This window comes from Pleurodeles waltl, chromosome 3_1 (assembly GCF_031143425.1).
Source record: "Pleurodeles waltl isolate 20211129_DDA chromosome 3_1, aPleWal1.hap1.20221129, whole genome shotgun sequence".
NCBI classification, from domain to species: domain Eukaryota; kingdom Metazoa; phylum Chordata; class Amphibia; order Caudata; family Salamandridae; genus Pleurodeles; species Pleurodeles waltl.
Genome location: NC_090440.1, coordinates 1,904,219,637 through 1,904,234,234, shown reverse-complemented (window position 1 = coordinate 1,904,234,234; position 14,598 = coordinate 1,904,219,637). Strand labels below are relative to the sequence as shown.

Below are 14,598 nucleotides of genomic sequence, written 5' to 3'. Positions count from 1 at the left end.
CTACATGCTACCTTCTTCTGCAGACTTCTTTCACATGACCTGACAGTACATTCCAATTGCTGAGTACTGGCACAAAATCAAAGAGGCAAATGGTAGGAATATTATGGACTTGGTATTATGTGATTATTTGTTTAATAAATGAATTATCTGAATTGGTATCAAAGCAAAAATGTGTAAAGGTGGGGTTACCTGTTTGGTAAAGGTATAAAACCAATAAAACGTGATTATCTAAAAATAAATCCATACCGGTGAAACTGATTTAGGCATCGTTCCCATGAATGACAATCTAATATTGGCTTTACAGAGAAGAAAAAGTTTTGGTTTTAATTTCTTTATGACATAGTCATAGATAATTGCTAGTTATCAGGGTTTTAATGACAGATTTTATGATGCCATATTAGTGCCATTATAGTTTCCTTCATTCAGATCTAGAAGAATCTAAGCATAATCATCTTAAATCCAATACTGCAGGCCACCGCCTAAAATGATCTATGCCAAAGGGATCATGTAGTTAAGTGGTTCTTAAACTGTAGTCCGAGGACCCCTGGGATCCCCGAGGCCTACTGAGGAAGTCTGCAACAGTTATGCATATTGAAATAGAAATACAATGAATCAACTAAAATTAATGAAGTATATACAAGTGAGGAAGCTACATTGAAAATTTGAAAACTTTTTCTAGATTTGATTGTAAGTTACACAAAATATTTCACAATTTCAGCATTTGTTTGGTGTATACTTGTTTTTGTATTTTTGTGTATTGTTTTGAGGTCAAAAGCAAATAAATTGCTTAGGCCGGGTGTCCCCGGCTCCTAAATAAGGGCTCAGTGGTGGTCTCCAAATTCCAGTAATGATTCAGTGGGGGTCCAAAGAAATCAAAAGTTTAAGAACCACTAATGTAGTTGGCAGATAGGAGTGATAATAGGACTGAACCATGGGGCATGCCACAGTGGAACCAAATCGATCTAGGTTAAACTGCGTTGACATTTAGTTGGAAATGTCTTAATCCAATTGAATGCTCTACCGCTCCCACTTGATGACGTGTATGGGAAAAGATCAGCACTTTGGTTTGTCCCTTTGTCCTGGATATCCAAAATCTGTTCCCTGCTGTAAAGTGCCTCTTTCGATGTACCACAAAGAGACCTAAAGCTGAGCTGAACTATGACAACAGGTCCAGATTAATCACAGTTCAGAAGAAAACACGGCATCTCTGGCCTACTCAGAAACTGTTCCTTTTCAAGAGTTACACACCAATGGGACATTTCAAGTTGGTCACCCAGCTGGATACGGGAGGAAAGCATTGAGGAGATTGTCCAACAGCAACAGATTAGAAGAATTCTGCTTCCATCTCCTCAGATCAGATACCATGGCTGGTTGTATAATTCCCATACATTCCCACTCTGCTAGTTCTCAGTGGACTTCTCAGAGTACATTCCATTGTTGGTTGCCCATTGCTCTGGGCTTCCCCACTGGAAGTCTTCTGAGCATCTACTGTTGTGCCCATTCTTAGGGGTTGCTCCTCCTTTCCTGAACTTCTGAGGGCATGTATTTTAGGTAATGAAAACTTACACATCCCGAGTGTCACCCTTTTCCTCTGAGCAGTTTCCCTCTGTTCCCTATTCAGTATGGTTTAAACTGTACAATCTTAACCGTCCAGTGATAGTTCCTGGATGTGTGACCACGCCTATTCTCACACTTTCTCCTGCCCCTATATGTGCAGCTGCATATTTACATAAACACTCCCCACCTAGGCCACACTGCATTCATCCACTTTCAGTACATCCATACACTAGCAAACAATGCTTTCGTCTACTGCCTGTCTCTTGTTTTGTTTTCACTTGCATACATGCCAAGCTACAGCTACAAAAAACTATATTCTTCTTTATTTATTTTTTTCAGACTGAAGGGTCATGCAAATGAAGCAAATTCATAAAAGAGTAAATATTACATAATAAAAAACATAATATTGTAATTAAAAGTCCGAAACATAAAATTAAAAATAAATACAAAAATTCCATCAGATATAAAGGGTCACCTTCTGGAATAGGGATTCCGAATCTGTCCTGAAGCCGAATGACATAGCCTTGTTTCTTGTTCTTACAGTGAGTTCTAGATAGATGGCTGGAGAAAAAATGTTCTGATCTTAGTGCATGACATTGACACAGAACCCATTTAGGCCACTTATAGAAACACACTCTTCCATCCAAACAGTTGTAAATGCTCTTCGGTGTCTTTTGGGGGCTATAAAGCATGATATAAGTAAAACTACAATACAATACAAAATACCTTTGTGCATCAGTATTGAGAGAAGGATTGCCAGGAACAGAGTCTCTGTCCAAAGAAATCCCCCCTCTTTCCTGGGGTCATGCCTGGATTCCTAGTACAATTGACTGCTATGACCTGTTGGACTACCACCTGAGCAGAGGTTCTGCCCCTAATGACCAGAAGACCTGCTCAAGGAAGCTCTACCTTAATATATTACTTGTACCGTGCAACAGGGATTCGGGATTCCACATAGACATGAGTTTCTCTGCAGCCCACCTGGGCTTGAAGAAAAAATAAGGACCATGGTAGCTTCAAAGATGCTTTCCTGAAATCTGAATTTGTCGCCATACCATCTTCTACATTGAGCGTGTGAGTACCTGCCCATTCCTAGTTACAGAATGACCCAGAAGCCTTCCATTTTCACACCTTTTTAACACAACAGTTGGGGCATTTCAACAGTAGCAAATACTGCACCTTGTTGCTTTCAATTTTTCTCATAATTAAAACTATTCCTTTTATTTACATGTAAAGAATAGTCTTATTTTTCATTGAAGATAATGCACCGCAAGACATTGTTTATTAAATGTTATTGGCTCTGTAGCTCTGGATTTCTACTGCTTCCTAGTGTAATCTTTGACTGCTTGATTTTCCAGCGGTAAATGAAAGATAAATAAAATCTAACATCAATTCATATTGTGTATGAGTTAAAATGATAAACAAAGATAACATACATATAACTAGACCTACCATAAAGGCCTTGTACTATTATTTACAAAGGTTAGTATAAAATATTTGAAACTCATGGACTGCAAACATTATATAGACAATGCAAAATATAAAGAATGAGGAAGGAGCAGTGCTTAATTTGTAGAAGAAGAAGTGCCGGAGCTCAAGGGTGTGTTCAGAAGCCCTGGCCAGGATTGCCGTGCTGTATAGTCTGGAGTCCACCTCATGGCTCTTCAATCTCCCACCAGAAACTTCCTTCCTCTTTATCCCAGTCTTGCAGGTTCCTGCTTTCTCTCTGTCTCAATTGTTCCTTCTTTCCCCTTTGTACGTTTTCTCTCTCTTGCTCTCTGGAAATGTAAGTTGAGGAAAAATAAGCACGGTCCCCAAAACTGAGTGCCGGTGGCCCTCACCGGATTAAATTAAGCCCTAAGAAAGAGCCATGAATAGTTTTAACACAATCAGAAGAAAAGCATTTTCATTTTGAATAGACCGAAATAACAAAGACTAAACATAATAAAGTGAACATAAAGCCATTATACATATTTACAAAAACTAAACGAAACAATCAGAAAGAGTCCATGGTTCAGTCTTCTCCACAATGTCTTTCAAGCCCAACATCAGGACATGTGTGAACTCCTAATAGGTGATTCCTCAAAGCTCATTGAAACTCCTGATTTTCATAAAGGAACTAATCTCTACAAATCGATACCAGTAGGACAAAAGTGTACTGGTAATTCTGGAACAACAAATAGAGCATTTGCCTTATGCGAAGGGAGTTTGCCTTCTAGTGCCAGTGATGATGGATAGCAATTGCTCAAGCAAGTGTGAAGGCTTGCGTGCCTTAAGAATTAGATTTATTACAGACTATGGCGATTACTGTTGCTTGTATTGATTTGTGCAGCTAAATTACTGTTCCTTGGTGATAAGCGTTTTGATGAATAACCCATTAATATTTCCGATGTTTCCTGATGCTGGCCCTGAATGATTTTTTATACTAATTGTTCTAATAATGTAAAAGGTCCATAAACTCGTTTTTGAAATGCCTCTCTTTTTGTCATCCTTGTCGTAACTCATATACATTAGGAATTGATGGTAGATGCTGTTTGTGTTGTCTGACTTCGAGCTGCCTCTGCTAGGAGCACCCTTCCGTTGTAGTTACTGTAAACCCAGGCTCTTTGAGAATTATGGAGTTCCCTATTTCAAGCGAGTCATCAGTTATCCTGCATAGGGGTTGGTGGCCCATTGACACACTGCCCTGCTCAACATACCGCTCATAATCTCAAGAAAAAATTGCTTTTTTTTTTTTAACCTTTTACTGCTTTTCTTTCCAGTGCCTTTCCCTTTCTTTTTCACAGCCTCTGCTTTCTCTCAGTCAACTTGACCTACTTTCTGGCAACGTTAAGAACAGCTACTGTGTACCCCAAGGACGAGTGAAATAATATCTAGGCCAACAGAGTGGAATAATGCATAGGTCAACACGGTGAAATAATAAATAGGGCAGCCGAGTTATAATACATAGAGCATCATGAAACTGTGAGTGTTTTCCTGCTTGGTGAAATAGGCATGAAACTTAATAGTTTATTTTCAGAGCTCCAGCGTGCGTGTTCTACTACATTATCATTATCTATTTAAATTTCATTATATGTATACTACTCATGTGGAATTGCATTAAAACTTGTTTACAATAATATGCATGGCTATTGTCTATTTGCATGTGATTTTAGGTGTATTTCTTGGTCAGCACCAGAGTGAATGAAGACTAGTTTATGAGCCAGAAATATATGTCAGTGCACGTGCCGAGCGTGAGGTTGTACAAACAAGTGACTCAAGTAGGTCAGCTGAACTGACTAACTCTTTTAGTAAAGACCGACGCCAACACTCATTTTACAGACAGATGCATTTCATTTTAACACACAGTTATGTATAGGTAGTCGACAGAACATAGTTGTTTTGTGTTTAACTTTTCTTCTGCTGAGTAACATTTGTCTAGCAGCCCTGGGGTTCAAATCCCTCGGGATAGTGTAAATGCGCTTCTGCAGAAAGACATCGTGTTTTCTTTTCCATCAGAAAGAATTGTTGGAGAAAAAACTAGAAGACAAAACAGATGTTTCAAAATAAAGGTGGTCAGATGATGAATGTTTCTGTCGCTTTTGAAAGCAAATAAAACCCGAACTTCAGTTCTGAACAAGTGCAGAAACGAAACCTGTGTTTGTTTCCCATATTGCAAATAATTTCCATGGTGGGTTGAGGGGAGGAGGGGGTATTTTTTTAAAAAACATATGAAGGATGCCTCTTGGACTTCATGGGACACGTTTTCTTGCTGCACCTAGACCTTAATGTAGAACTGCGGTTCTTTCTCTTTTGACTTCTGTGGACCCCTCAGAATCATTATTGTAATCTGCCACCCCACCGAATTATTACTGGAATCTGGGGATCCCCTTAAGCAATTTCAATGATATGAACCTCAAAACAGAACACAACAAATGTAGAAACACACATTCATCAAGCAAATACACAAATTATGAGATCTTTTAATGAATTCATAAATACAAACAGAAAAAAACGATATTAAAATTTAAATGGAAAGAGTGGAACTTTTCTAAAGTCAGTTGAGGCCACCCATCATCCATACTATATTCTGTGTGATGTACTCACAGTGCTCCCGTGAATCAATCTGAAGACACCAACTTAATTTTTAGCCTCCAATTTAAAATGTCTTCACACTTCACACATGGCCTAGAGAGGAAGGCGTCCAAATCTAATTCAGGCAGATGTCATCTGCATACAACGAGATCGGTTCTTCCTCGCCACTATTAGTGGGCCATCCTCTGATCAATGGGTCCATTCTCATCCCATTTGCCAAGCCTTCAATCGCCAGTGCGAAAAGCATTGGTGACAAGGGGCATCCCTGTCTGGTCCTCCTGTGGAGGTTAAATTCTAGCGAGGTGCATCTGTTTACTCTCATTCTCACGGTGGACCTATTATATAGTAGCTCAATCCATCTCCAGAATTTCGGACCAAATCCCATTTTGGTCAGTATGCCGAAAATGTATCTCCATTCTACTGAGTCAAATGCATATTGGCATCTAGGGAGAGTATGGCTATCCCTTTGGCTGAATTTGTTATCAAAGCCAGATTATTATGAAGTTGTCGGAGATTCAGGGCAGTAGAGTGGCCAGATATAAACCCTGTTTGACCCGGGTGGACCAGGGTGGTCATTAGGTTTCTAAGTCTGATCGCCAATGTCTTTGCTATTATTTTAGCATCAACGTTTAACAACGAGATCGGGCAATAGGAGTCTCCCTGGTCTCTGGGCTTATTTGACTTGGGTAGAAGGATAATCGTTGCTGTTCTTGTATCAAGAGGAAGTTCTCTGGTTTCAAAGGCTTGTTTTAAGGCTGCATGCAGATGTGGCATCAGCCCCTTACCAAGCCTCTGAAAAAACGTGACGGGGAACCCATTGGGTCCTTGGGATTTCTCTCTCTGTAGTTGCCCCATCGCTTCTGTCATTTCTTCCTCTGTAACATCTTCCTCTAATTCTGCAATTTGATGTGGGGATATATGCGTCATGGGGCAGTCAGCTATAAAGCTATCTATATCTGCCTCTGGTATGGTTAGGATTTGTATAAATTCTCCATTTGGGCTGCCAGTTTGCCCATAACCTCCTTGGGGTCCCTTATTAACTCCCCTCTAGCTGTCTGAATTTCTCTAAAAGGGAATTGCTTTGTTTCTTATTGCCCAACCATGCTAGTAATTTACCTGCTTATTCCCAGCCTCATATAGACGTTTACTTTTTAATAGGTATTGTTGTCGTACTTCACCTCGGGCCACTATATTTTATTCCTCCCTTTTTTGTATCATCTGCTTTTTAATGTCCTGTACCAGTTGTGTTGCATATCTCTGCTCCAATGTTATAAGTTCACTTTCCAGTGTTAGTAATTTTTTATGTCTTTGCTGTCTATCCCCTACCTCAGCCGCTATGATCACCCCTCTGATAGTGGCTTTGTAGGCTTCCCATACTTTGCACCGACCTTGCGTTTTCCGTGAAGTAATGCTGTGTTGCTTGCCCTAGGCCTTCGACCACATTCGTGTTTTGTAGTCGCCATGTTTGCATCCGCCACCCACTCCCTGGTGGTCGGGGTCCCAGAGATAACGCCATCTGCAATGGGGCATGATCACTAATCCCCCTGGCCAAATACTCTGCCTCTTTGATTCTCGGCAGCAAGTCTGCAGTGAGAAAGAAATAGTCCAATCTTGAGTGAGTGTCGTGAGTGGCTGAATAATATGAGCACCCTTTTTCCTGCCCATGGAGAAAGCTCCACACGTCACTCAGGCCCATTGCAGGTGTGAACCCCTCCAGTTTATCCGTGCTTGGGCGTCATTTCTCTGAATTATTAGCCCCATTTACTCCTGTATCCATCCCTAAATTGAAATCGCCTCCCATCAGTATTGATGCAGGTGGGGAGGTCATGAGTATGGTGCCAATTTTTTGTAGCACCTTGCACTGTAGTCCCAGGGGTAAGTATACATTGACTAACAATATAGGTATGTTTGTATACTTCCCTAATATTGCTATGTAACAGCCGCATGGAGCCACCCACGTGCGGGTGGTTTGAAACAGGAGAGCTTTTTTAGTAAGTACCATAGCTTCCTGGATCCGGACGTTAACTGCGTATATCCCACTATCTTGTATTTCCCCCTTTCCATGGCTTTATGTTGTGCATCCATGAGGTGGGTTTCTTGCAGGAATATTATATCTGACTTATATCTAGAGAGAGCTTTGTGTACAAGGCCCTGCTTGAGCTGATTCCCATACCCATTCACATTCCACATGAGGAGGGATAGTTTCTCGTAGCCCTTTCTAATAGTATCAGCAGGAATAGTCTGTCCTTGTCTGTAGGATTGTCCTCCCTTAAACCCCAAATGACCTTTGTACCGATGTCCAATGACCCCTTTGATTGAACTGAACTATTAACCATACCCCCCAAATTCCCCCATCCCTATCTTAACCGTGCTGTGATTTTGAAACTAACTCCCCCCCCCAATTCACAGCATGTCAGCCCGAACCCCCTCGCTCCCTGTTGCAAGTTTCTCTGAGACGTGGACCAGTGCCATCATCGTAGTTTGTCGTTCACTGATCATTGCTCTGTATCTGTTGTCCCGTCCCTGAGGGGCGTAGATGAAGGAAGGAGCTGGAGACTGACGGGAGGTCTCAAATGACCCCCCACCCCTTGTCTCCTCCCTGCTCGGTCCTGCTGGGCTATGTTTTTAGCACAGTTTATTAGGATTTGAGTAACCTGTTAGCCCAACAAGTTTGCTGTTGTTGGGGTCACCTGAGGAGGCTGCTCCTCCGATTCTGTCTCTGACCCCGACTGTTCTATACCACTTCCCTGGGCGTCGGAAACGAGTTCCTTCCATCTGCTGATCATCCGAATCCCAGGTTTCCCCCTGAGGTCCTGGAGCGCCTTCATCTGTGCTCCCTTGATTTGTTCTTGCGTCGGGCCGCGGCAGACCCTGCCCGAGCCCTTGCCCTGCATTTTTTCTTACTTGTAGTCCATGTCGTGGTGCCCTCCTCTCTGATTCTATTTCCGTGGTGAAGATCCTGCGTCTCTATCCATTCCCAAGCCTCCTGAGGCAATGTTAGGAAATGTGTCTTTTTCTCGTGTTCGATCCGAAGTTTCGCTGGCTATAGCAGTGCATATTTCATGTCATTGTGGCGGAGGACCTTTTTTGACTGTGGCACATGCTGCCCTCTGTTTCTGCACCATGTTCGTATAGTCTGTGTACATATTTATCTCTTTTCCTTCAAATTTCCAGGGGCCCTTTTTCCTTGTCTCTTGGAGGATCATGTCTCTGAAATTCATTGATCGCACTATTATCGGTCTCGGATATGCCCCCAGTGGTGGAGGAGTCACCGGGATCCTGTGGGCCCGCTCCACCGAGAAGAATTTGGTGGGTGTTCCCCCCAGCACCACATCGCTCAGCCATGTCTCCATGCAAAGTTCTAGTGATGGGCCTTCAGTCTTTTCTGGGACTCCCCCCCCCCAAACGGATGTTGTGTCATCGAGACTGACTTTCGGCATCCTTCACTTTGATGCCAATGTTCTCAGTTCGTTGTTCATGAGTGCCATTTTCTGCGTAAGTTCTTTCACCTGCCGGGCCATCTCACCTAACGTGTCTTCTGTTGCTTTAACTCGTCTTTTAACTTGTTGTGATCGTCACGCAGGAGACCTACCTCCCCAGCAAGCGTTGCGATTCTCTAAGGCCACCTTGGATTCCTATATAGCCGCCAGAATCACCTTGGTGTGTTGAGTTAGCAGCAGTCTCCCTCATAGCATCCCTTGGGGTGGGGCCTAGCTGGTATGTCTTTGCCAGTCCGTTGTTTTCCCATGATCTCCTGGAATGGGGAAGAGTAGATGGTCACCCCCGGGGCCTCCATTTCTGATGTCACACTTCTGCGGCCACCCAGTTGCTACTGCCCGGTCTCGCACTCGAGGGCCAGCCGCTCGATTTGCCCCTAATGTGGCCTGAATTAGACTTCCTCCGCCTCGACGTTTATTCCTGCAGTTTCTACCGCATTGTTTTAAGCGTGCTCTCTTACCGGGTCCAGCTCACTGTATTCGGTCTCCAGTAGCTCCACGGCGGGCCTCTCTTCTGCGATATCAGCCACCACCCTCACCTGGTCATTAGCACATAGGTGCCCCCAGTGATTCAGTTGGGTATTCCGCTGTGCCGGGTACCATCTCCGAGTTTCCAGCTCACTGCTACCCCCTGTTTTCCAGTACCAGTCTCTTCATCACTTTGTTAGTATGCTGTGGGCCGTGGATTCAAATCCATCGCAGCTTTGCCTGTGGCTCGTCTCGGGGCATCTCTTTCTGGCACCCCAGGGTACACTGTGTGGCTGTTTTACCACGTGGGCCTTGCGGTGCAAAATGGCGGCGGTCTCCTCCCTTCCAGCTTCAGGTTCCCCGCTGTCCCCACTGCCTTCTGGCTATCAACGCGATCCCGGGAAGCCTCCATTACTGTGCCCCTCCCAGCGTGTTGCTGCATATTCAGGAGCCGTGGCCCTCGGTTCCTGTCTACCTCAGGGCGGTCCCGCTCCTCTCTGGCACCTCCAGGACCCCTGGTGCTCGCTTTTCTTCTCAGGCCTAATTTCCAAAATGGTGGTGGCCGCCGCCTCCTGCTCCTGGGCTCATCTCTGTCCCCCGGTCTTGCAGGCCCTCCGTTGGATCCTTGTGATCCCCCCGATCTCCATCCAGGAGGATCCTCCTGTTTTATGTGCCTCTGCGCGGCCTCCCGCATGCTTCCGTGTCGCTCACTGGTGCTCCCCTGTCCGCTTTGCCCCCGTGTCTCCGGCTGTGCTGCGGGGGCTCAGGATCACGCCTGTGGGGACGAGTCAGCGCCCCATTCAGGATATTTGCCCCTCTGTATGGGACTCGCCAGCTGGAGCTCCGGACTACATGTCTGACTCCATTGCTGGCTTGGCCATGCCCCCACTTCAGATTTTTTGACTAGCATATCTTGATTTTTTTGTATAACAGAAAAGGACATTTCATTCCTCTTTATTTCAGGCCTCAAGACGAAAAAATATTTACTTTAAGAATCTGTGCCATTTTTAAGAGGGATGTAAAATATCCAGTTAAAATACCTATCCATATAACATTTTATCTTGCCTATGCCCCCCACCCTGACCCGCAGGAAACTGATCCCATGGACCTGCTTCAGGGGAAGGCATCACAGAGGAGCCCTACACAATATTGTTTCAGAACCCTCCCCAGCCTCCTTCTCTATACTCATTTGTTAACAAAAAAATTGCCTGACTTCCTGCCACCCTCATATGTTTCTGACTTTCCCTCTCGTTCTCTTAAAACTGTTTAAAACATAAGGTCTTCTGTCAACATTCACCTCCTCCCATTATAGCTACTAATGTTCTTTGGTTCATGCCACCCTTTCACACCATCACCTACCCTTCCCTCCCCATTGTAAAGTCAAAGCAGTGAAAACAAGATTTATTTTTCACTGCTGTGATGCCACTGTAGTGGATAACGGATTTAAATATCTGATTGTATGCGGATGGTTCCATTCAGCACCCCACAAATATAACCCAAAAGGGGATCTTTGGCAGATCCCACAACAGCTCATCAATAGCAGCTCTTAGGTTATAAATCAGGAATACAGGCACGAGAGGACGAGAAGATCGGTCTTCTGGTATGTAACCCACCCACAATACTATCTTGGTGTAAGACCCGCCAAAGATCACTCCTTCGCTGCTGAAAACAACATCTTGTTTTAGTGTTGTCACCCAGTTTACCTGAAGAGAATGTCTGTTCAGTCCGACCTCTATTTAAGTTTACCACCCCTACAGCTTCTTTACTAAAGCACATTCCAAGCTTACACATCCCCTGCCATAAACTCGCAACATTCTACTGTGCTTATGTATCCCCTCCTTTGTTTGTGCCCTCTCTCCCTTCTGTAGTCTAGTCTGCAGAGTCTGCTCACTCATAACTCTGCGCTGATGTACTGTTCTCCTTTTGTATGTGGCTACTTTTATCTTATGTACATCTTACACTTATAGTCATACATACATAGTGTTTCACACTTACTAGTAATGTTGAAATCGATTTAGTTTCAATCCTTTCTCTTACATCCACTTTGGTGCCTTTTGGAGTCTGGTCTTGAGAGGCTTTCTGAAAATGATGGCGTTGCTTATTCCTGTAGAGTCACTTTCCCTGTGCATGTGGGAGCTTGAGTACTGCAGCAGGTGCTCTGGGAGCTGAGTAATTTGCAAGCTACGTGTTGAAAGGCTTGGTAGAAAGCCAGCATTCACTCTCCTGCAGGAAAGTAGAATGATGAAAGAGATGATGATGTATAGAGTTCTTGTTTGACTGGAGTCAATGCTGCCACTTGAGTGGCTGGTTTGATAGACTAGATCAGTGGTTCCCAACCTGTGGTCTGGGGGCTCTTGGGGGTCCACAAAGCCATCTCAGGGGGTCCGCAACTGCCCTAGAATTTTTTTTTTTTAACAGATTAGGTCCCCAGCTTTCAGTAATGACTCAGGGGGGGCGGGGAGGCCTGGATTCCAATAATGATTCAGTGGGGGTCCTTGGGTTCTACTAATGATAAAGTGGGGTTCCACAGAAGTCAAATGATTGGGAACCACTGGACTAGATTGTGTGAGTGAAACTTTCCTCTAGATTTTAGTTAAGTCTTGGGTGGTTGTAGAAGTGGTCGCTGTAGTGGCACTCACAGCTACTGGCTATGGGAATCCCCTATGGCACTCTGGCTTGCTAAGCACAGCAGGAGTTGGGGGAAACTGACCCCTCCTGAAGGGGAGTACCCCTATTAGTCATTGCCCCCCACCCTGACACAACTACGCTCACGGTACCCAAGTGCAGGATGGTCTGGTGCTGTCGTTAACAAGGAATCAGCAGGCAGGTTTCGCAATACTGTCTTTGTCAACTAGCCCTTCTTCATCAGGTGTAGAAGCCACACCTGTAGATGTTAGTGATCCCCTGAAAACGAGTTCCATTTTTATATTTCTGACACTGTATGGTAACTAACAGGAAAAGGAGTCTCACTTTCAAGAACATCTCAGCGACCAACTATCATACAACAGGACTGGTGAGAACTGTTGTTGACTTTAAGCAAGCCTTCTCCTTTTGACTGTGGTGACCATTTTCTGTGGCTGTGTGTCATCTGAGTCATTGATTTCCTCACTGTCCTCCCCTCGCCCAGCAGCGATTCTATTAAGGAATAAAACATGGTTCACTGAAACCCATTTGTGGTCTCAGGAACCTGGGACCAAGGGTAAGCCTCAGTATCCCTGGAGTGAAATGCCAATTCAAGTGTGAGTTACTCGATGGCTCCTGTGAGGGTTACCCACATCAAGCTGCAGCTCCCTCTCCATGCAGTTCTTTAGTCACTCACACTCTCCCTCTCTTCAGCACCCACCCCAATATTGCTGTGGTCACCTGACCGGCTGGCGCTGGAAGATTGTGCACAATAACACACATAGCGTATTCACACACCTGTTATACACCGAGACGAACTGTGGAAATGCAGTTCCCTACCAGTAAATGATCCCGGGCCACTCCGAATGCTTCCCAGATGAATTAGCTCAGAAGCATTAAGTATCACTCGTGCTGCGGCCGGTAGATTTGTTATCTTCATAGCCCCTACATTCTGCTGGGTCTTAATTACAGAACATTGAATAAAATATGCATTAAAGCTGTTTTGTCATACTCACGTTCACTCTTACAAGAGAACATATGAAAAGGATCAAAGAATACATGGATTTCCGTCCATGTACACACTCGTACTCCTTCAGGATGCTCTAGAAGCTCACCGTTTACTCTTTTCATTATCCGCATCCATATCAGCGAACTCCCGTCGGTGCTGTTGAGGAACAATACTGGCCTACAGTACTCCATAAGGTATAACATAGAACCTAATGCACATCTGCCGTTATGATTTCTATAAATTATTTTTTCCTACTACTATCGCTACTTTCACAAAGTAAAAAGTGACCCAGAACTTCCCAACGTGTTTCAGTTTTAGTAGAGCGTCAGAATGTCTCTGCCACCTGCAGGAAAAAGGGAAATTGGCCATCACTTAGAGTGTATTCCCTCCCACATGAAGCACCGACGTGCTGCAGGTGTGTCAGTTGTGTCATTTTAAATAAGCCATACTATTCCTTCACGTTTTACTGCAGACCACCTTTAAAGCGGTTTTACTGTGCGCCTGTGTCCAGAAGTCCATACCACCCTTCTTTCCTCTGGCAACATTTCTCCCTCTCTCTCCACATACCACATAATACGATGACATTAGCTCAGTTCCTCATGAGCAGGTACCCCTGGCCACTCAGTACAAGCATCACGGGTTCTCCTCCATGAACTATCCTGATGGGAGCCTACTGCAATGGCTTATTGGTTGCCACATGGGAACTGAGTTCTGACATCGTGTCAGAATAAAGTTTGTATATTTTTTTCGAATTTCCAGTACCATTTTCCTCCTGTTTAACAAGCGATAGGCATCGCCTAACTCTCAATAAATCCACCACTGCTTGTATTGTAAAGCATTTTGCAATTCATTGCCAGCCACCAACGCCACCTTAAACATCTCCCACAACCCCTAAAAACACTGTGACATTTGTTTGTATAAAATGGACGGACGATAACACTCTCCCCACAAATAGACAGGTACAGTACAAAAAAATATATTTTTCTCCAACAAAAACACAGTGAAATAATGCCTAGCTTGTTATAACACGAATACACCTATGGATGAATTCTGTTACAGAGCAATAAAACATTACCACAGCAAACTAGTACAACGATCAACATAAACAGTACGGTTTTTGATATTAGTGTGGATGGACATACAAATGCGATGGTTGACATTGTAAACAACTTTCCATTCTAATTTAAGGTATAGGTTATAGTAGGTTAACTTGTCATTCCTGTAGTAAAACAGATATATATATAATTATTCTGGCAGTAGGTTTATGGTCCTCATAGATGTCGCGCTGCATTAGCTACAGACTTTGTCCTACATCTGTTACAATACAGCATTCCCTTTCCATCTAGGAATCCTTGGCAGAGCCCAACACAT

General features: G+C 43.9%; 1 protein-coding gene across 2 annotated transcripts in view; it reads left to right on the top strand.

Annotated features, from left to right (window-relative positions):
• STRADB (STE20 related adaptor beta) overlaps positions 1-14,598 on the top strand; it is a 138,063-nt gene that overhangs the window by 17,280 nt on the left and 106,185 nt on the right. The gene's annotated exons all lie outside the window — the stretch shown is intronic.